At 45.1% G+C, this 24,002-nt stretch overlaps 1 protein-coding gene across 2 annotated transcripts in view; it reads left to right on the forward strand.

The window, feature by feature from the left end:
• Nucleotides 1-2,828: 2,828 nt before the first annotated feature.
• Nucleotides 2,829-24,002, forward strand: part of LOC105835666 (cone-rod homeobox protein) — a 38,537-nt gene continuing 17,363 nt past the window's right edge. For both annotated transcript variants that reach the window (XM_036290836.1, XM_036290837.1), the window contains exon 1: nucleotides 2,829-2,906. The gene's annotated coding sequence lies outside the window, so the exon portion shown is untranslated. The remainder of the gene's footprint in view (nucleotides 2,907-24,002) is intronic.

Raw genomic sequence — 24,002 nt, forward strand, 5'->3', positions numbered from 1 at the left:
TATAATATATATATATATATTTTTTTAAGAGATATATTTCTCTCGATATATCTTTATTGTTTCATTTTAATCTGTTGCAATTATACAGATCGTTTCGGTAAGAACTTGTACACGTTATTTTATTATTCCATTTTCTTCGGGAAAAAAATATCGAGCCATGCCGCCCGTGACGGTAAAATTCATCGTAATTCTCCATTAGCGTTGAATCTATTTTTAATCAGCCATTCCCGTAATTTTTAAGACAACTGGAGTAATTAATCATTCTTTAAAACTGTACTTAAAATTACGTTGCATGGGGCATAAAATAAAGATGTGAAATGAATTAAAAAGAGATATTAAGAAATAAAATGCTCAGGTACTTTTTATACATGTTTTAACTCGAAAGAAAGCGTTTGTTATAAAAATGGAAAAAAATCATACTGATTAACATATTTATTACAATTATTGATCCCCTTGTTTACCAATTTCCATGAATTATCAAATACAAAAGAATTGTAGTAAACTGATAAAAAAAAAGATATTACGTAACGAGTGTGCCGATATCAGAGCCGGCGAAAATATGGAAGAGAGGAAGACGAAGCGATGATATCAAGTTAGAAAGGATACTTTGTACGGGCAATGTAAACCGAAATTACGTTACTCAGTATGCGTCGCCTGCATAAAGTGAATCGCACAGCAGTCCCGTCAGACGGTGGCTACACGGATTTGTGAACTATTAATCGATAATTATAATTTGCCCCCGATATTCAAACGCAACATCCCAGGATGGAAGTTTCATAAACATCTAAAAACCCCCTCCCCCCATTGTTATTTTTTTTATAAACTCAAAAATTAGAAACAAATTTACGTCAACGTTACTTTTACTTTACTGAAGGCAGTAGAATCTAATTGCGTGTCACGATTCACCGAATCCGCGGCCGATCGCATTTAAAATCGTGTTAAAAAACGAAGTGGATAGTCAGGAGAACTCGCGAGCGTGAGGACGCGGAGGAGCCGCGCGCGGGGTTCTGCGAAGAAGAGATCGCGTTGGACGGACTTGCGAGAGAGGCAGGGGGAGACAAGGGGTAAACGCGATTTACACCATGACGACTATCGCCTCTCTTCTCGCGCAAAGTGCCTACGTGCAGCCGCGAAAGGGCGCGAGGTGGAGAGAAAAGGGTGAGAGAGATCAAGAGGGAGGGAGAGGGGGAGGAAAAGAGGAAGAGAGAGAGAGAGAGAGTTGTTACGACACACCGGCGGATGACAGAGGAGATTCTGGTCGCGCGGGAGGACGACGGGTAGCCGGGGTGGCAGCAGGGAGGGCGGGAGGGATGAAAGTAGGGATGTTTGTCGTACGCGTTATTTGGCCAATAAAACCACGTGGCGGCGCACGGAGGGCATCGGGCGTCGCGCCACCGTTCGCGGATAGACGATCGTCGGGGAGAGCGAGCCGGCCGCGAGGCGACGACGGCGGAGGGTGCGAAGGGCGCCGCGCGCGGACGAAAAGAGACGGTGCACCACGGCCAGTGCGTAGACCACGCCTCGCCGCATGCTCGGCGCACGCGTGGTTCCGCCTATCGTCGTGCACGCTTCCCGTCCGCGGCCGAACGGCGGCCGTCCGCGACTCCACCGCGGCCGCGACACGTCGTCGTCACGCGACGCACTATCGGTTTGGAGGTCCTGTCGTCTGCCTTGCGGTGATCCGCGTGTCGGTATTCGGAGAGCAGACAAAGAGAAAGAGAAAGAGAGAGAGAAAGAGAAAGAGAGAGAGAGAGAAGAGAGAAAAAAAAACAAGTCCCCGTCCTCTCTGTCGTTCCCTGTCGCAGTGCTCGCCGCGTGCTCGCCATCCACGAGAATCGACAAGAGCTCAAGCACCACGTGAAACTCTGACCGTCTTGCTCGACTCGACCGACGCATCGGAATTTGAGCTTGGATTCCGTCTCAGTCGTGCGAATTATGCGTTGAGCCGCTCCGAAGAGGATCCCGTGGAGATCCGGTCACGTTTCATCTTAAACACACGTAGAAATCCGACTGTTCACCCCTTTCCCCTCTCACGCGGAAGTGTAACACGAAGAGAGAGAGAGAGAGAGAGAGAGCAAAAACACCTGCAGTTTCTACAAGTGTTTCTATGTTCGACTTAGCGTTCATCGAGATTCTTCAGACGAAACGTTTCGTCTTGACTTAATAACACGTACGACTTACACGCACCAAGTATTTGCTCCGTCAATGCCGCTCGCAAGAACATCGTGGTCTTCGAATTAAGTTCACCAATCGCGTGTGGCTGTTCAAGTCCGCACATGACCGAAACGGAACTCTCGGCTGTCATTCTCGGGAAAAGTCCGACGGGTCGCCTCGCTTCGTCGCTCGGAGTTCGCGAGAATCCATCAAGGCCACCTCGTGATCCAGCTTGTCGATAGAGATACCCTCAGATTCGCTTTTTCGCGAGAGCGCACACACGCATCGAGTGTATCCTTTACGTTGTTCCCGTATTATTATTGCGTTCCCGCGGGGAGAGCAGAGTGATCCAGCGGCGCGCAAAGTATCAGCGGATCTCCGCAACGTGATCGCCCCGCGGGTGCGAGAAGCCCCGAGAACGAGATTTGCGGGGGACACGCATGCGGAGTTAAGGACAAAGTCGAAAACGACGACACGAGGTCGGGAAAGTGTGGCGGGAAGTGGCGGGATCGGCGTATCGATCGGAGATCGGAGGCGACGGGCACTCGCCAGAGCGTCCGTCGACCGGCTGACACACGCGGGGAGAGGGGGTCCGCGGCGGTGCGGAAGAGATCGGGAAGGTGTTGTTCAGCCACGAGTCCAGGATTCTCACCCCCGGAGGCAGTGCCATTTCGCCCGGGGGCGCGGGGCCACCCGCGAGCCCATCGCCGGGACACTATCATCCCCCTGCGCACAGTCCGCCCCTGGTCAAGGTAAGCCTCTTGTTTTGATCGGGGATGTCAGGGGAGGGGGGGGGGACCCGTCAATGAAACCGATGCTGCCCGGCGAAACGCGCTTGAAAGTCAATCAAAGAAATTACTGCATTTGTAACCGATATTATTATTATTTAATTACGTTTGGATCACTGTTCAGGAAAATATGGATTTTCTTATCGACGTTTGCGTTTGTTATTTTTTTTTTTTTTTCACCAAAACATGTTTACTATAATTGTTCGATCACGATTTTTTGACAAAACGATATTTTATAATTCAGAGTATCTGGTTTTAAATATGCGATAAAGTAACAGCTTTTCGTTGCTTTCGTTATGCGTTGTGTGTATTCTGCTTTTACCAGATTTATTAAATACACTCGATCAGTCTCGCGAATACTTCTAATGAACGAATGAAACACGAGCGCTATTTATTAAATTATTCATTTTGTCGGCGTGACGGATAACGAAGAGATTGAAACAATTGAATAATAGTAGCATGACTATAAGCAAGAGAGCACTATTTTATCTGTAACTAACGCATTTCGGACGTCCGGCCTTTGAAGCAATATACGTACTTAAATCTCGTTCTCGCGGAATTGTACATTGACGAAATTTTTGCAATGAGCAACGTCATTTATCGTCCACAACGTAGGAAGCACAAAGTTATTGAAAAATATATTGAAAAATGTATGTAAATTCTACGGGGAAAATCTCTTTTAGGAAGAGAAACGAGAGCGTTTATCCGGATAACAACTAATTATTTCACATGAATCGTGGGGGCTTAATTAAATAGCTTAATTATTAAATGCGCCTTGCTCAGTTTAGCTTAACAACACGCGTGCACGCGCGGTTACATTTTACATGTAACTAACGCCTTATGATAATCGCGCATGAGAAATTATTAATGCGCCAGAGGTTTAAATTTGATCGCTGTTTCAAAGTCGATCGGAATTATCCTGTCACATTTACGTGACCTGCTAAGGTAGAACGGATGAACGTAATGAGCACCATAAAACGCATTTATGTCATCATGTTAAATAAAGTGTGATATCGATGGATTTCTTTTGTGCTTCTTACTTTGCTTCTCTCTTGCATATCTCATATCTTTTATTGCGTTTACGAGACTAATTAATCTTTTTGTATGTTTTTATATTTTTATATTTATGTATTTTTCACGCTTAAAAAAATCTTTTGTAATATTTATCTATTACAAAGTTACAATAAATATATACGTTAACATTATTTTGTACCGTGCGCAATCGCGAGACTCTCGCATGTGACTCAGAAAATTATGTTAAAAATAACTTTCGATCGTCATCGAATTATTTTAAAATTAACTATTAAGTACCGTATGCGAACTAGTACGTGACGTAATAAAGCTTTGAGTAGAAAATTGGTGTGATTTGTTCCTCGTTCTATTTTCCATAAGTAGTTTGCGATGCGATCAATGTACGCGTTATTATATTGGAATATACCAAGAGTATGGGAATTACCGACAGGTTCAATCTTAAAAACAACGATAAAAATATAGGAAAAACAGTATCCAACAATCAGGGCCGTGCAAAAGATTTTTGAAGATTTAACACAAAGCTAAGGATTAAGTCCTCTTACCTGTTTATGAATTTAGCATACATATACGCTACTCGTAAATAAACGCTTACTCTCTCAGAGTGTATATATACAACCTTCGCAATTAAAGGATTAAAAAATAAAAAGAAAAAATTAATTGTTACTGCTCTCTATCTCTGTGCCATGCACAATATTATGAATAATGTCAATGTAGCTAATATTAATAATTGCGTATTAAGTTGCGAAGCAATCAGATTGTCAGATTATATATATTATCTTAATTACTACTGAAAATTAATAACAACAAATCTGTTTAAATTTAAATTATTATTTTGTAAATTATCAATATAATTTGGACATAGAATTAATTTAGATAAACTCCTTAGTTGATAATTCTGATACGGTGCAGCTACCGCATCCGTCTTTTGCGTGAAAGAAATGATCGATTATCTCTTTTGATACAATTATTCTTTTTGTAATTTCTTAAATCAAATGATGAAGCGCGATACGTATAAGCGTGTCAAAAGTTATAAAAAATAAACAATCGATGAAATGTTATAAATAATGTACACTAAAGTTAAACAGATTACTTTGCCGTTTGACAGCGGATTTAAGTTTTTTACTAGCGTTATAAAAGTTGGCAATGTTCAGCGTATCGTTCATTATTTTTAATCGTAAAAAGAAAGATTTAGGAACTTAGAAAAGTCTCGATGTTATAATTGCCTGATATAATTTCATCCACTTAAAGCCTGCAATGTTAGTTGCAAAAGCTCACGATATTTGTCGAGAGTTACGCGCTTAAATCGTCATGACGGAAACTTGTCAGCGATCACATTATAATCCAGGGATATATATGGCAATTATGGCATTAGACCCGGGTAGCCGATAATTCCATTTTAGGTTCGAACTAGACTTTGCCCCTAATAGGATTAGAATTTGCGGCACGTTCAGGTGACCGTCTATTCTAGATGCGCACCGTCGTAACTACTATACGAACTACTGCATACAATATATCTAGTTGCACTTGATCTTATGAATATTATTTTTTACATGATGTATTGAGCGTAATTTACACGCAATATGTATTTTAAATTTCTACCTTTATTAAACCTAAACACTGTTGGAGAGTGAGGAAATTTATTATCTCTTTCCTCAATGTATATCGAAATTAATAACCATTAGTTATTTTATTATTATTCAAATTAATATGACATATATCATATGAAAATGAATGTGATATGTAAGTAGTTCTCTCATGGAGAATTAATTTACGATCTTTTTTTATTACTAATTAAAACATTGTGTTTCAAAGATTTTACATGAACTTCATATGCATATATTATAAATTCTCATTAATGTCGTATTAAAATTTAAATAATAGATCTTTTTAGCCAATTGGACGTAGATTTTATCTCAACGCGATAATGTTTCACTCAATAAAAGTTGAAGTATCATTGGTATTTTTCATTCAATCAATTTATTGCATTTTTCTCGTTGTTAACTTTTAAGTGGAATGCATCCATCTATAAATATTTGATATCTTTTGTAATAGATATCATTGGTAATAGAGATCCTCAATTACTTTGCCATTGCAAAAGTCTTAAAGTTGATAATTTTTATTTGTTTATAAGAATATAACCAAGGTAAATTCACCTACTTATTTAAAGATTAAATAAAAGATTGGGTGGCAATGTAACATCAGTTTTCGCAGAGAACAAAACTTGTACAATATCGCATTGTATTTACAATAGCTTTTTCCCTTCTCTTTCTAATAAGCGTCAGAATGGGAGAAAAAACTGACTTATATCACTACTACGCTTTGTAACTCTTTAAATCCGCCTAAATGAAATATCAACTTCTGCTCGCCTGCTCGTTCTCTCCTTCGTTTTATCGGTGACTTTTAGTCCCGTCAGTCCGACATGTCCCGGATTTTCTCTCTCCCTCTCTCAATCTCTCTCTTCCCCCGCGTTACTTCCGGAATCAAGTGCGATCTGGGAATTTGACGCGACAAGCGCAATACGATATCGTCCTCGGAAAAGCGACTGCTCTTTATGGTCACGTAAACTGCGCGGGACTGTCGCTGAGCGAAGAAGCGGGAATGACGGGGAACGGTTTTGCGAACCGTAAGGGAGGCAAAGGGAGGAACGAAGGTACAGCGAGCGAGCGAGCGAGAGAGAGAGAGAGAGAGAGAGAGAGAGAGGGGGGAGCAGTGGATAGACGAAGAAAAAGAGGCCGACGATGATGATGGGTGTAAGGGCGGCTGTCCGAGCTCGTTTTCGTCAGCCGCCGCAGCGAATCCCTCCGGGGACTCAGCGCGGCAGCTGTCTACGGACTGCCGGAGTTTGCCGTTGAAGAAGCTCCAGTCGAAACTTAACACAGAACGATTCTTGGTCCATACCTTGCTCCACTGAACCGCGCGTCTATGATATTCTATCTAGTCTCCAAAATTGATTTAAAAAAAAAAGAAACGATAAGTGATACGAGAAAGTGATAAGCGCACGCATCCGGTTAGAAATGAATCAGGTTCATTATCTATGCCCTTCGTGTTTAAAGCTGAACTCACAATGTCGAGTCTTGATCCGTTCTGGACGCAAAGTGTTCCCTGGTTGCCTCATAAAAGAAAAGTTGGCCTCGCTATTATTATGAGTTATGCTTGCGGAGCATTATTATCATTCAGATGTTGCTTCCGACATTTCTATTCGCGACAAGCGACCTTACAACGCACTCGGCACGGAATTGTTAGCCTAGGACGTGAGAAGGGTGGAGGGTAAAGAGGACCGTGCGGCCCTGCTCGAGGACGCTCGTACACGCGTCCGACACTTTCGCTCCGATTAAGCTTAATTCATTCCGCCGACGAGGAGCGAAGCAGAGGAGAAGACGTTAACGCTAAACTGCTCCGAGAGAGCTAGTTCGCCGGCTCGCGCTGTCTGCCGTCCAATCCTGCCAAGTTAACCTCATTAATAAATTAATTAGATATTATTGTGTTGGAAGCCACGGGGCGGCAGCTGCGGGTACGCGCTCTCTCTCCTCTCTCTCTCTCTCTCTCTCTCTCTCTCTCTCGCTTTCTCTCTCTCCTCGTCTTCCTTGCTCCTTGTCTCTCCTCCGTCTCGCTCTCGAGCCCGCAGACGTTCCGTTACGGCAAGGGGGAAGGAAGGGTGAAGGGGTCAGGACCCGTGACGTCACTTCTTGCGATGACAAAATGCGTATTATAACCGCTCGCTCGCTACCCGCACATTTTTTCTCGGCACGGAGTTGCTCCGAGAGACCAATCGATAACGCCTTTCCTCCATCTTTTCATAGATTTTAATAAACTTTGCATGAGAATAACGATTTTGCTCAAGTATCTAAACATTTGTATGTAGATATTCTGAAAATAATGTTGTTAAATCATCAAAATAATTGGATAGGGCGTTTAAATTAATTGCTACATTACTGAAACTATCCCCAGCACTTTTTCACCATTAGTGAGCACCTCAGGTAATTATTTTAACGATCTAATAAAATTATTTTTAATTTAACATGTACCTAACTTTTCAATAAAACCATATTCTTTTCGTGCATGATTCGATTTTTATTTTCGATTTCGGTGAACGATTTCTAAAAACTCTTTGCTAAAGCTTCTTATTTTCACAATGCGCTATATAAAAAAGATCTCAAAAACGCGCACTAAGCTTTCGAGAAGGAAAAAAAGAATTAAGAAAACTTTATCTACAGCTGTAATTAAGGAGATGTAAAAATATTTTCTCGACGCGGCCTTTCACCCGGCCGGGAGAGGATCAGCGCGTCGGATTAGAAGGCAAGAATTCTATCCCGGAGTTATGTAAAGGCCCGCGAAATAAATTTTACGATCGCGGGACGCGAGCGGGGAGGCTCTCTCTTCGTGATTTTCAGCGCGCTACCCAAGGAGCCGAGCGGCCGACGGCGCTCATTACGGGATAGCACGGCTCGTATACTGGTAATGACAAAAAGCACACACGCGGCATTATCATTGCGGAGTGTATGGCATTAAGCTGTAGGGGGCCAGGATTAGGATGTCGGCCATTACCGCGCGTCACTGACCGTTTATTCTACGCCGTGCACGGTGCGGTGACTTCCTCTAGACGCGCATATGTATGCCCGCGATAAACGGAGGATGAGGACGCTCGCGAGGCCGGCCGGCCCGTCCGTCCGTCCGTCCGGATCGTGCGCGCGTTCTCTATATATGCGTGATTCACCTTTCGATATCAATGTCAATTCAGCTTGATCGCTCGTCTTTGTTTCAGCGGCCGATCTCTCGCCGCGCGTTGCGCGGACGCGAAGAAAACGCGATTCTCTGCCCGTCTCGGGATTGTACACGTAGTTTTACTTTCTTAGGGAAAAAATATTCCATCCCCGTCCCTTCTCGTTTCGATATTTCATCCCGATACCTAAACTTCTGTTTCTATCACTATTGTTTGTTATATTGATACTCAATCATGAAGAAAAATTGTCTATATTTTCTGTTCACTTTTTACATCTTGTGTTACATTTTTCAGATCAATTATTTGAGATCTTAATAATAAATTTCGAAAAGCTTATATTCACATATTTATATACGTTGAAGGTAAATTGTAATAACTTCACACGCATTAAGTGTGTATATTAATTCTTCATTTTCTCAAATCACTTAAAAATTAGTTGTAAAAAAAGTAGTAAATTTTTTTATTAGTTAAAAAAAACAAGTATTAATTATGCAAAGTTAAATAAATCTTTATTCTTCTTCAATTAAGGCATTTGTGTTCTCTCTCTTTCTTTCTGTCTCGTCCGGGAAATTATTACATCAAGTTTTTCCTCTCGATTCTAATAGCCTCTCGTAATGAATAATGAACGGCATATTAATTAGTATTTGCCAATATGCAATCGATTTAACACGCAATACATAATTCGTGTTATTTATACCGCAATCAGATTCACACATACGCAACATCCCCTAAGATACTGATCGCGATCGAATTCGATTAGCTGCAATCTAACGCGCGTAAACCAACCGATTGTCAAGTGTACACGGCAAACGAAAGACCCCGAGTGGAAAGGAAGAAAGATCTAATTATGGCTGTGAATCATGGCGGCTGCCGTCGTCGCGTTCGCGAATCTGGCGGATTTAATGGAAGGAATGTTTGCGAGGAGAATCTTTTGCACCGCGCGCGCACGCGCGTGCGCGTTCTTATGAACGTCGGGATCGAAATTGACCTTTAATCGCAGTGGCGCCACGCGAGCATGAATAATTGGCCGCGTCAGGAGCGAATTCGACGACGGATAATGCCGCAATAGGCCGAATCGGCGCGTATCATTTATTCATTCGGCTGGCCGACCGGGCCGACGATGCCACGATGGCCGAGCCGCGAATTTGCAAATCGCATTAAGCCGCGCGCGGGGACGGAGAAAAAAAGGGGAAAGAGAGAGAGAGAAAAAGAGAGAGAGAGAGAGAGAGCGAGAAAGAAAAAAATACGCGAAAGAGAGGACGCGCCGTTTCGCGAGGATCAAAGTGCCCGCAATTTTCACTTACCGCCAACGGCATTCCGCCGCCGGTGACTCCCGCAATCCGTTGCTGCTTCCCACCGACTGCTGTTTTTCGATCGGTGCAACCCCCCGAATATTCCGCGCCGAAATTGTTCAGGAGATCTTTATAACTTTGTGACATTTAATAATTAAAAAAAAAAAATAACAAGTTACAAAGAACAGGTTCAAAGAGATAGCCAGACGGACGTTTCGCTCGAGAGGCTCCGTAGGATCTGTACAGATGAAAAACAATCTAACGGGATGCCGGAATCGTCTCGATTCGATTGCGAGTTCCTGAGGAGAAAGATCAGCGAGAGAGAAGGTCGCGAAAGTTCGGTGTTTGGACCGAATCGAAATTCTCGCGTCGACGGGCCACATATTAAATGTATGTAAACGAACGCCGGGCATATTCCCATAATGAAAGCGAATTTTTTCCGGAGGAAGGAGGCGACAGACTAGAGAGAAAGAAAAAGAGAGAGAGAGAGAGAGAGAGACGGAGAGGGAGAGAGTGAGCGGGTAACGTAATGCGAAGAAGCGCTTTACGGACGAGAAATGCACACACGCGCTTTTCGCGGGCGCGGACACGCCTCCTTTTCATCCTTTCCTGAGGTGCACGGGGGCAGAAAACGACCGAAGAGAGAACGGAGACGCGGGGGCACGGTGGCGGAGAGCGAACAGAGGGACGGGGAGGGAGAGACGGAGGCGGCTGCAACGAGGGGGCAGGTAGGTGAGAAGAGAGCAAGAATCGCGCGGGTTTACCCCGATGTATGTACCGGGGGTAAGAAGCGCGAGACTCCTCTTTTCGCCCCCCTGCGAAGGCAAGAAAGCTCCCGTCTCACCCCTCTAACCCTTCAACCTCGGGCGGCTGCGGGCGACGGCGGCGGCGGCTCCTGTTTTACGCTTTTCGACTTTTTCAAGATTTATCCTTACCGCTTCCTCGCTAAATCGCTTTCCGGGCGAAATTTACGGTCGGGCAATAATACAGGAGGAGCGAGCCCGGGCGAGTTGCACACAGTCCGCGACGGCGTGAGGGCGAGAGACGAGGGAGAGCGGGGGTGCAGGAAGGAGCGAAGAGCGCCCGGGCTCTCTACGGCCGTCCAGCCGAGTAACGGGGAGATCCCACATACATTCCCGGCACGTTCCCGGCTTCTTCTCTACCTGACTGACTGCTTCCATCCTCCCTCCCCTCCCCCCCCGCTCTCTCCGGGGGTTGCTCTCGCGCGAGCTTTCTTTACGAGCTTCCTCTTTACCGTATCCAACCCCGCGTGCGCCGCCGCTCGCTCCTCTCCGGCCGGATCTATTCCGCGCCTCCGGGGGTGGCTATGATCGCTCGGCGTGTCGTCGCCGCAGCGCCCGTGATTTTGCGAGGGATTTAACGCGGTGTTTTCACATCGTGCAAGCTCTTTTCAGTAATATCGGCGATATCAATCTCGCGCGAGCGCTCGTGCGCGGCAAAGGTAACATGACGGTGAAATTTTCGATATCGCAATTCAGACGAATACTTATTATTGTTATGGCGTACGAGCATTAAAACAAATGCGGTAATCGTTTGAAGCTTTCCAGGCTCGCCTCGACATTCCAGATTCAATGCAGCAGATCGTTCATACTCCGTAGTGGTCATACGAAAATACGCGGTGGCTTGGTAAAAGGCAGAAATTTCAAGAGAAGAATAGGAATAACGACTCGTAAATTCCATCTCGCGCTCGCGGAGAACGCGGAAAAATGTTTACTGCGTAATGATCCTTGCCAGTCTCGGAGGAAGTTCGCGGAAGATGGAATTACTCGGGAACGAGGTTTATATGGCAGAGTTGTAAGCGCGTCGCAAAATTTGGCAACTCGACCGCGATGCGGACGCAAGTCCGGACAACACACACACACACATCCTCAAATGCGCGCGTTGTCGGTTCTCGTCTCCGCGCAACTTCATCATCATCCATCCGGCACGCCGGCCAACCGGGATTGGCTGCACCGTGTTCGGGACAAGCGCCAAATCCGTAGCGGTTTATAAGATACAAACACGCTCACGTGCCCACATGCGCGAGTGGACGATCGCACGTATGTATATGCGCGCGTGCAGGGCTGAACGAACGATAATTCCACGTGCTTTCCCGCGCGCTCCGTGCAGATTCTGTAAAAATGAATCTCACGGAAATATGGCGCGGAGTCGCTCGATTCTGTTGAATAATGTATGCACGACAATGGTATATCTGATGCATGATTCATGAAGACTATTAGCGAATGTATCGGCGAATGCTTATTTGTTTATGTACAGTTACCTGCTTTCTTTCTTTCTTTACGTCTAATGGCAAAACCGCTGAGAAATCGAGCTCCCGAAGCTTCATCGTGTCAGAAGTGAAACAAAAAGAAATCACGCACATTTAAAATTCATATACACGGAAAAAAAAAACAATTTCTCCTCAGGTATCCCAAAATTTAGCTACATTGTATATGTAAATAGATTTGAAAATAATTTTGTTGGACCATCAAAATAATTATGTATTGGAACTAATCAAATTAACTAATTGCTAGAATGTAAAACTTTTTTGCAGCATTGCTTTTCATGCTTCGGCGTTCTATATAATTATTTTAATAGTTTGGCAAAGTTATTTTCTATATTTACATATGCAGGTAAATTTTTAGGTACTCCGGTAAAAACTATTGTTTCCATGTATATGTGACGATTGAGAATTTTTATTTAAAAAAAAATTCTCAAGATGTTTCGCTCGCGGAGAAAACAGAAAAAAGTTCAAAGGATGTGCAGATCTGAGTAGTGAAAAGATATCTCTCGTAAGATACAATTGTCAAGAGTGGAGTTAATAATTTATCTCAAACGTTCCCGTACGCAATCGGATCACAGCAGTCAACCCCGTAGCCATTCGTTTGCGTTAGAGAGCGCCGAGTAAACACGCGCCGGACATCTCGTCTCTCGACGCCTTTCTCCGGATCTTTCCCGCGCGGAAAAGCCGGGCGATAAATAATATAAATGGACCTCAAACGTGACGACGCGACGAGTATCATCGAGGAAGAGAGCGAGTGGTCACTCGGCAGCACGTGACCACCCGCGATCATCCCGCACGCCGGGGATTCCCTCGCGTACGGCCGGCCGGAGATGCCGTAAGTAAGGGTAACAAAGAAGTAATGTTGAAGAAGAGAAAAAGATGTAGATTTAAAAAAAAAGAGAATTTTATGTGTATAAAAAATAATTTGAAAAATTACGAGATAGAAATTGAGGGAAGAGAGGATATAAAAGTTTCCAAAACAAATTTTAAAAACGTGTGTACATAATGGTTCACATAGTTTGAGTTTAATTTGACGTTTAACTTCACGTGCTGCGTTCAAATTGACGCGCGGCGTTACAAGAATGGATGCCTCTCGTATACCGTTACTACTAAAGATTTCCTCGCGCCAGACGAGAGGGGGAAAGACGGCGACCGCAAGCTCGCCGGCGCACAGATAGTACGGGCGAATCGAGTCGTCTAAGGGGCGCGACATATTGGACGAAATTGGCGCATATCAAACAGGGAAGCAATTGGAATAGCGGCGGGATCCGGGGATCCCCCGCGTCCCGGCTCGCGCGCGCTCTCGGTTCCGCTGGAAATGGTGCCCTCGGGGCTCGGAGCCGGGCTCGGAAACGAAACCCTCGATTGCGCATCCCCTATTCCCTCTCGCAGCCTGCGGCTTCGGGCCTCCACCTTCTCCTCCTTCTCCTCCTCCTCCTCCTTCCTCTCCCTCCCCCGCGTTCCCGCATCGAGTGATATTACACCGCCTAGGAGTCTATCCGGTCTCGCGGTCTCTCTTTCTATCGCAGACGCGCGGCGGGAGATCGACGACGACGACGGCACTCGTCTCGGAACAAACCTAACTTTGGCTTGATATAACTTTGCTGCGGCAAACGCAATAACGCCGCGTGCTTGCGTGCAATGACCTACAATAGGGTGGCGATGATCCGCGGCGTCTTGGCGCGTTTTTGGTATATCTCGCGTTCGCGAAAATCGGTTATCCGTGAACACAAGTTTTTCGCGCGATGCAGATATAAATTACACGGACGATCGTGCACGCTCAAATGTTCGTGTTTTTCCAAAGGGAAAAGATTTGCGTCGTTCGTATGGAAAGACGTGGAGATCAGAGTTGCGCTCCTGACTCAATATCGCGGAACATTGGAGGGGAATTTGACGTTTGCACTCCCGTGCATCCTCTTCGCGGCAGTCGGAGCGATTGTGAAAGCTTTATTTTTCGCACGCAGCGAAGGTCGATGGAATTCTCGCTTGAGGCAGAAGTCAGGCTCGTCGTAGCTCTGTCGCGGGTCTGCGTAACCGGAGAATCAATACGATCCTCCTCCTCCTCCTCCTCCTCCACCTTCTCCTTCACCTCCTCTTCTTCTGCGTTCGGTGCGCCAATTGAGCTCGTTGAATCTGTGCACCGAGCCACGCGGTTACGTATGGCGTGCTAGTACACGCGGACGGACGCACGCACGCAGACGCGTGCACGCACGTGCGTCACATGCCGCGCCGCGCGATTTCACGCACATCACGCGCGGGAATCCAACCGATCCGCTCGCGATCGATGAACGGAGACGCGCCCGCGTGCCGCGGCCACCAAACAAACTCATCCGTGTAATTGGTAAATTGACAAATTTAATTCAATCACACCGTCGATATTCTGCGCTTCTTCTCTCGCTGCGCCTGCCTCTGGTTCGGCATCGCGTTAATGTATTTCGCCGACGTAGAAACGCCCTCCTCCCCCCCGATTTCCGCCCGATCATCGACTGGGATATCGTATTTTTATTATCAATTACGTTGCTGTTTTATATAATGCAAATAAAGCCAGAGAGCGAGAGAGGGGGGGGGGGGAGAGAAAATGTTATCTGAAAGAATCTTCCATGAAAATATTTGTTCTGTTTTATTACGATACTCTTCTCTCTTTCTATTTTCATGAGATAAGAGCAACGTCTTTCGTCCCTCTAGACTAGAGTACATAGAAAAAGTTTAACAGTATCAAGGGGAAGTATTAGAATCGTAACTATCATTTCATTGTGTCTATTTTGCGCCCGGACCTAATCCCATCAGCTGCGCCGCCGCCGGTACTCTTCTTTCCACAATCGGACGGCGGTCCACAGTGTGATAATCGAAGCGTACCACCCGCAGCGCGGTGCGCGGTAGACGGAATAAATCAAATGTCGAACGGATAAGTGGGAAATAAACCGAAAACCACTGGTCGCTCTGTAAATAGAGAAAGAGAAAGAAAGAGAGAGGGGGGGGGGAGAGAGAGGGAAAGAGAGAAAGAGAGAGAAAGAGGGAGGGAGGAAATGAGGCAACGGCGAGTGAAGGATATAAACAGGGTCGCTTCTCTCCCCTTTCTGTAAAAAGGGCGACAGAAAGAGAGATTGGGGGATGGGAAATGTTCTCTCGAGTGTGTGCACGTCGAGAAGGGCGTGTGCAATGCGGTGGAATCGAGTGGAGCGAAAAGTCAAATGGAGTCGACCTGCGCTGCGGTGTGTCGGAAGAGACGAGCAAGAGAGAAAGAGAGAGAGAGAGAGAGAGAGAGAGAGAGAGAGAGAGAGAGAGAGAGAGAGAGAGGGATAGACAAGCGGAAGAAGAGTGCTATCGGATCAAGTGGTTCCGCGCGCACAATCACAATTTTGAATTAGCTACCCTTTTCGACGTCTCTCGTCGCCTGCAGCTTCCGCGGGCACGTTTCATCCCTTTCGCGACGAAATCATCGGGAAGCGAGGCGATTTTTGCGTCGTCGGAATTACAATTTTGCAAATAACCGAAATGTTTATGAATAATCGCAATGGAATAACTGTAATAAAATAATTGTAGATAATTACCATATAGAATTATAATGAAATAATTATGTCGGATCGCGGAGATTATGTTCGCTATGTGATTGTGTTTCCGTATTCATGTATTCGTGACATACCCCCGTTTCAGTGAGAGAGCGGCGCTTTTACATCACTGCACGTTGAAAGGGCGACCGGACGTGATTTTGTCCTGGTGAATGGGTCGAAAGGTTCCGTTTCCGGATACCGTGGCACGTATTTATGGGTCCTTATAAGCTGAAAGAAACGGGAGAAGCCGGCACAAAAAGCCCTCTGCGTTTGGCTACCACCGGGATACAGCATTAAAATAATATCAATCTTTTGAAAAGTCCCCAATAGACGCGTCTACACTTACTCTCTTGTAAAATATATTTCCGCGTTTTTCAACAGCTTTTTCCGTTAAAGAAACGACGAATCAAAATCAATTAGGATTAAATTGTCAGTTCATCTACAATTTAAAAGTAGTATCTCCAAAAGAGGTTAAACTTGAAATCGGCAATTGGCCCGAATAAAGAGATTCAGTTACGATCTCGGGGATCGCAAGTTGAGTTAAGACTGTAACTCACGGTGCAGAGCGTAGTCTTAATCAACTTTCAATTAAAACTTGTCTTTACAGACCAGCGCTCGGAGGAGGAAGCGCGACACGGTATAAACCAGAAAGAGAGAGAGAGAGAGAGAGAGAGAGAGAGAGAGAGAGAGAGAGAGAGAGAGAGAGAGAGATGTAAATCAATAATCAGTTCAAATTCAATCGCGGCGAGTTCCATTTTCTTACTCGATAACGAGAATCTCTCTTGTGATGCTTACATCGTACTTATAATGAAGTCGTCTTACCCTATCTCCCGCCGTTCCAATCTAGAAGTAGATCAGCTCGCAAACTTTAACGGTCTTAATTTTGTATTCCTAAACAAACTTGCCGTTACTACCCGACTTACGTATTTTACTTCTATCTCATTATGAACCGTATTTATATTGGCCGGTAAATATTAAAATCCGATAAGGGAAAATTCGCGGAATTTTAATGAGGGACGTGCGACTTTATTTTCTCAAATTAATATTACTGCTAATTACGTGTACCACGTTGCTCCAATTCAATTTATTTCTCCATTGTGCGATATCTGCACACGCTGCGATTTCTTTATTTTTAATCTGTAAGCATGTTGCAATAACTATTTCCAGAGGTTTCACGGTTTTCTATGTAATCAGGATATGTGTATTCGAATTTTGTGAAAGAATTTTCCGATAATTCCCAGTTCTTCCAGGAATTTTATTCAAAATTTCAGATATAATTAAAGAAATTTAAAATACAGTTTTGAAATAAATTTATCTTATCACATCCTTAATAATTTTTAATTATACAAGTTTAAGTATACACATTTTTTAATTATACATTTAATTATATAAAGAAAAATTACTCTAGTTTTGAAAATTAAATTTCAAAAAGTACTAAAAGAGAAATAAAGTGACCTAAATAGCATAAAACGATTTGTTCGTAATGTAGCTCACTAAAAGTACAGAATGCGAAGCGTAATTAAATACACAACGACAATTTAAAACAACAAATGGTCTTTTATTGTCACTGATTTTTTTATAAAAACGAGCCATACGAGAATGTATATGAATGTTCATGAGTGTGTATGCTACGTTTATTGCTAATTAATTATTAACATTTTATATTATAAAAAATAAGAAAAAAATATTTTGTCAGAGAGGCAAATTTAAATTTGAAAGTAAAATTTGAAACATTTTCCTAATTTCTAATAAAATTCCATGAAAATACATGATTTTCAAGAATAAAAAAGAAATTTCCTGAAAATTCCAGAGTTTCCCGGTTTTTCCCGGTAGTACACCCTGATAATGTACAAGATAATGATTGCTGTTTAGCGGCCGTATTTATTATTTAATGCTGTTGTTGTTGGTATCACATAACCGCTCGTCGTTCCAAATGGCATAGGGATCGCGTCGCTACGGTTCGCTCATTACATGCTATTAATTTATAATCAGTTATTCAATTCGGTCGAATTAATTTATTTACACATTTAATACGGGAGTTATAACGATACCCGGATTCTATATTTGCGGCTTTCACGCTTCGCCCTTGCCGAAAATGATTTTACGTCGCCGATATGCACAGCGTTATTTTAAATAAATCTCTCGTCCGTAATTTAGATTTAAAATTTACTAAGAACCATCCCGCGCCTCCTTCTCTTCTTTTCGCTTTCGAATCGGTCGTCTGCAAGTTTCTTTCAGAATTACGTAACCAACTTTTATTTCAACTACTTAGGGAAACTTTATATATTTTCAGACAGATTAGATTTAAGTAACGATGGAGTAATAATAATTTTATTAATGTGACTATTTGGCATTATGCCGTCGGTAATGAACGGATTAAATCAAGGCGTACAATTTGATAGTACAATAATATCACGTCGCTTGGTAATCCGCTTAACCCTTCCCGGCCCAGCGATTTCAATTGGAATCACATATACGCTATGTCTTATGCAAACAAATCCGTTTGATCTGAGAGAGCGGCTGCAATGTTTTCTTCGAGCTTTCTTTAATGATCAACTCTTTCTCGGAGAATCACGCGACTGAATTTTTTAAGAAAAAAAAAAAAAAAAGATCACTTCGATTTTTTTTTTCCAGCGGCAATAATACCGGCCTGCCCGCCCGAGCGCGCGATAATAGATTCCATTACCGAACGCTTTGCATGGCAGAGTATAAAACGTACTACGGAAACGTTTCGCAACGTTTTCCGTACGTTAACCATGCACGTCTCCCTGCGAGAGGAGCGTATCTGCTCGCGATGTTCGCAAAGTGATATACCGAAGGAGCTATCTTCGAGGAGGAGCAGAAGCAGGTAGGGGAGGAAGGGGACGAGGAGCAAGCTCAGGGCGCACTTACGAAAGTTTACGTACAGCGGCGCGAATAGTTTTACATTATTACATGCGTGGGGAGGGGAGGGGAGGGGACGGGGAGGGAAGAGTGGAGATGGAGGCGAGGAAAGCTATACTACTGAGAGAGAGAGAGAGAGAGAGAGAGAGGAAAAGGAGGGCGGGGGAGGGAAGGAGGGTACGTAAGATCGATCAAGCCGCCTCGTAATTATCCGCTTTGTATCGCATAATTCCCGGTTAGTTTGGACGCCGGCGTCGCGCGTTCGATACCGTCGAGTGCGCCGCGCCAGTAAAGGGGTTACGGCACGGGGGAGCAATACCATATGCAAAGTTAACCTCCATTAAATGCGTTAACTCGGCGACGAGCATGCTCCGATGCGCTTAACCAAAGTACATTACACCGATGCTCGATGCGAGAGCGATCCCGTGCCGCGTGGAGAACGGGCGAGAGCGCTCGAGAGCCCGAGAGCTCGCTTTGCACAGGATGGTCCCGCGTTGTTTGCGGGCTCTTCGACCGAATTATCAGATTTGATATAGTTTTTTTTTTTTCACTCTTGTTATACATTTTTCAAGAATCGAATTACCAGGCGAGATTTGCGAAATATCGTAAAATATTTTGTACTCGGGTTGTATACATATTGATATTTATTAAGGTATATTATTAATTGGATCTTTTTATTTACGTGCGCTAATTGATATAGAAACGCTCGATAATTGATTGAAAAAAATCGCATGTCAGCCCGCGACACCCCGCGTCTGCGTCATGCGCCTTTAATTGCTCGCGCCGAGACGGAGAAGGAGAGGCGGCCGCGGCGTATTTACACACAGCTCGTTTCGTCCTCGATTTCTTTTCGACGAGACGACAATGCGGCCCGTTAACCCCGCGACCGTTCATGCCGTAATATTATCGAAGGAGCCAATGTACAATCGCATCGTGGACAACACAATATTACATTCTGGGCCACGCTCTTCCCTCTTGACCCGCGGCGATCGACGCATTGTTGCTACGGCTGCTGTATTGGCGTTAACGTTTCCTTTCATTGAAGACGATTCGCTGATGGCAACGCTATGCGCGAATGAAAGACAGAGAGAGAGAGAAAGGGAGAAGGAAAGAGATATGCAGGAACGTATACGCAGCTTCCACAGCGTCTCTCAACACGGGAAGGCTTTGCGAACTTTGTACCAAAAAATCATATCGTCCGACAAGTTGTCGAATAAATATTATTACATTATTATAATTTTATGCGTGACTGTATCGTATAAATGAAAAGATACCATCTTTTCGATATTTTTTTTTCTCTTCAAGCGTACGCATATTGTACATGTTGTAATTAAGAATCGTAAGAATTTCAACTCGCTTCGTATTAAGTCTTGTTAAATACGTTAAGTTGCATCATAATTTTTTGATGACGTTCCCCCGTCCTCTTTTTTTCAGTCCGGCATCCCGCATGCCCTCGTTCGATGCTGAAGGGCCCCGCCGGAGCCCGCGCGTCTCCTTCTCCACGCCTCTCGGTTCACGTTTAGAAGATGCTTATTAAATTGTGTCATCCACGAATAAGGGCTTAACGCGCTGCATCCAATTTGTGCCGCTTAATTAATTCCCACCAATTTATTCCCCGAGAGCGGCCAATAAAGAAACTCGGGACCCGCGTCGCTCGCCGGTCAACGAGCGTCGCCGATGCCACCGCAATATTGTCCCTAATGAAATCTTCGTTAATCGCGAGAGAGACTCTCCGCCGCCGGCGAGTTTTCCGACGTCAATTGCGGAGCTCGGCTCCACGAAATTTCTCGCGCGCGCGGCCGCCGCGGCACGCGATGCGCGATGATGCGCGCGATGTGCCGCATTGATACCATCATCCGTTTCGAGAAAAATGAGAACGGGCAACTGCACGGAATAACATGATTAGCGCTATTTTCGCGGAAACTGAAATTTATTTACTCCCGCGGATACGTCACGCTGTGTCATTTAGAACAACGGAGAAGATTGAAAAGACGAAAAATATTATTCGACGAGTTCTTACTTAAAAATAATAATTCACATAGAATAATTTAATTTTTTATTATTGCCAGCAATATTTAATAACGTCGTATGCGTCATTATTTTGCCGCATACGACGTTATTAAATATTGCTGGCAATAATAAAAATTAAATTTGTAGACTTTAATAACGCATCGTCCCTTTCAAAAGAAAGAAAAAAATGTAGAACGCGTACGCTTGTTTTACTTGACATTAATTGAGTAGGAGCGTCTGAAATTCTGTTAAATTCAAGCATCCCTGAATATCTCGCGTTGCGTGCGGATCGAGTGTCTCTCGCGTTCGCGCCGGGATGGAAGCGGGAAGAGGAAAGACCGTGCCCGAACGGGAAAGCTAATTACAGAATTATCGCTTTTAATTGCGATTCTCGCTATTTGCGCAATGGCGCGGCGGTGGCAGCGCGATTGTCGTCGCGTGCCGAATTATTGGATGTTGACGTCATCGTTCGCCGCCGCCGCCGCCGCCGCCGAGCTCTCCGATGCGGCATCGCTTTGCCTCGTAATTGCCGGCACCAATTATGCAATTAGCGCCGCGCTCTAATGAGCGCGCAGTGTTATACGCGCGGAATCTAAACACCCGGCTATCCAACACCCACTTGTGATGCGCGCGGCATATACCAAACCCCGTGTCTTTGTTCATCTGTAAAGCGCGAGCGATCCGGTGTGTAATTTTCATTAACGCTTCGTGCGTTATTACGAACGATAAACCAATCCGTAAAATCATTCTCTATACAACATGCGGTTAACCAGCACAAATTTCAGACTCGCAATCTCATAATACGTCTCGGATCAATTACTCTTGCCGGTAGAGTTAGTTTCTATAATTAATCTGAAGTCCTTCTTTTCTCATCCATTTTTGATTTGTACTTTTCGCAATTTCCTAAATTTTGTTAAATTTCGTAAGCAACGGAATCTCAAGATGACTACAGCGACAAATTCGTAAGACGACCGATGCGAGAGTTCTTCCCGTCTCCTCATCCCGAATGCCGGCTTCGGTAAACGCGCCTCTCGTATATAACGAGCGTGTAACAAATCCGACGGCGTGTGCCAACGTGTAAACACTCACCGCAACACTCGCGGCCACAATCCCGTCGCCCTCGCGCGCGCCGTGGGGCACCGTCCTCTCCTCGGGATGATCGCACAATAAAACACTGGCATAATATTTCGCCCGGCTGGTTGAACACCGCAAATACACTCTAGGACCACATGCCGACCCCTGTTTCGCGCGGGGCGAGAAGAGACGAAAGGGAGAGGAAAGGGAGGGCGAGAGAGGCAGGCGCGCGTATGTCAGGGCGCTAGGCGAGGGGTGAGAGAGATCGGCGAGCGAGCCCCCGCGAGGTTCCATCGCGTGCCGCGGGGACACCCCCGGGCCCTACGCTCCCCCTCGCGGATTAGCCTCGCTACATTTCGTCCCTTCTGTCGGTGCGTATGTCCCGTCATTATGCCGTCTAACTCTCTGCAAACGCAAAACCAATAGGCACCGCCACCCACGGCGGGCGAATTTATGAGGAGGGAGGACGGACAGGATGGCGATTGTTTTCTCGTGCTATTGAGTATCGCGAGAAATTCCGGTTTTCACGATTAATCGTCCGACAGTCGACGGCTAATCTTTGGCGAGATGTTCGTAGTATTTTGACACGGAATTTTTTCTCTTTTTGGAAAAATAAATAAACATCTTCGCCAATTTTAAATTGGACGGACAAACGTATCTTTTATTCTTGAATGTAATTAACAGAGAAAAAATGTATTATATACGTAAACAGTAAGTTAATTTTTCAGGCATCTTAAAATATCTCAAATTCGCCAAATTACGGCAACTGAATAATGCGATTTAAAATTGCGCATCCAAGGCGCTTGATTCAATCAATTTTGAGCTGAATATATCAAAAATGTCTGCTTTTATTGGGTGCCGCCTACCGCGGACAACTAACGCGATTTGGTATCACGTTAAAAGTATATTCCGTAGAAGTACGTTTAAACGTGTGCGCATGGAAGGGACCGACTGCAGCCAGCACGTCGTTTTCGCCGGAGGTCAGACGGCCGAAACGAGAATTGCTCGAATTTTGTTAAGTTTGGCAGCAATTACTTTTGATACCCGACACGCGGCCGTAATTGCGTTGGGCCAAGCAGAACGACGGGAGAGGGGTAATAATTCGCTAATATCAATTTCAAATTTCAATTAGTATCATCTCGACGTCCGCCTCTGCGCGTCTCCCTCCGTTTCCCCTCCTCCCTCCTCTCTCTCTCTCTCTCTCTGTCTCCCTCTGTCCTACTCTATTCGCGGACCCCACAGGAACACGCCATGATCTAAAATTCAATTTGTCCCTTCGTACCGGAGAGCCGCAAAGAGAGTAGGAGAGACATACTACAGCAGCGTCGGATAAAGGGAGAAGCGAGAGACGAAGGGGAGACGACGTCGTGATGGAGCGAGCGAGATAAACAGCCGCACAGAGATAACGGGAGGGAGGGGGGGGGAGGGGGCTAACGGCAAGCGCGGGCGGGCGGCCAGGGGGGAGGGAGAGGGTGGTCGTTGGGGATGAGAGGGGAACCGGGGGGGTATAGTTAGTGTACACCGGTTCTCTAAAGCCACTCGCGTGCACGCCGTTATATAACGAGAGAGAAACGGCGGGGCCCCGTAGGCACGCGCATGCGCGACATGCCGACCCATTATAAATTGATAACTCTGCCGTTTATTAAGTTCCACGACCGATGCCTGCTTAGGCAAAGAGCCCTCTACGCGTCGCGCCGCGCTCTCTCTCCCTCTCTCTCTCCGCGTGCAGCTCGTCTCTCTCGCCGATACATACATTATTTATTTACGCGAGTTTACAATCCCTCTAATGGGGATTGGCGTAATCGGCCACCCATCCGTCCCCCTCCGCGCCCGCTCTGTACCCTACCCCTTCTCTCCCCCGTCGTCCTCGTATAACGTCCGCCCACCCCCGCTGCAGCACGCCGCTGTCGCGCTCCCTCTTAATCATGTTTCACCCCGCTTTCGAAAATCCGCGCGGCGAAATCGGAAGTGGCTTCGATGCTACGCTTTCCATCGCGATACTCCCCGGTACACGTGATCCGACGTAGCCAGAAAAATCTGACCGGACGGATGAGGGATGGGCATGACGTAAGACGATTAGGGATACATCTATTATTTCATGAGAAAAAGTACCGAGTTTGCTCATAATAATTCTGTCGCAATCGTGACGCGACAGAAGCCTTATTTTCGACAGTGCCAATACGGAATTCTCTCGTCATGGATAGTTTTAAATTT

This window comes from Monomorium pharaonis, chromosome 8 (genome assembly GCF_013373865.1).
Source record: "Monomorium pharaonis isolate MP-MQ-018 chromosome 8, ASM1337386v2, whole genome shotgun sequence".
In the NCBI taxonomy this organism is placed as follows: Eukaryota; Metazoa; Arthropoda; class Insecta; order Hymenoptera; family Formicidae; genus Monomorium; species Monomorium pharaonis.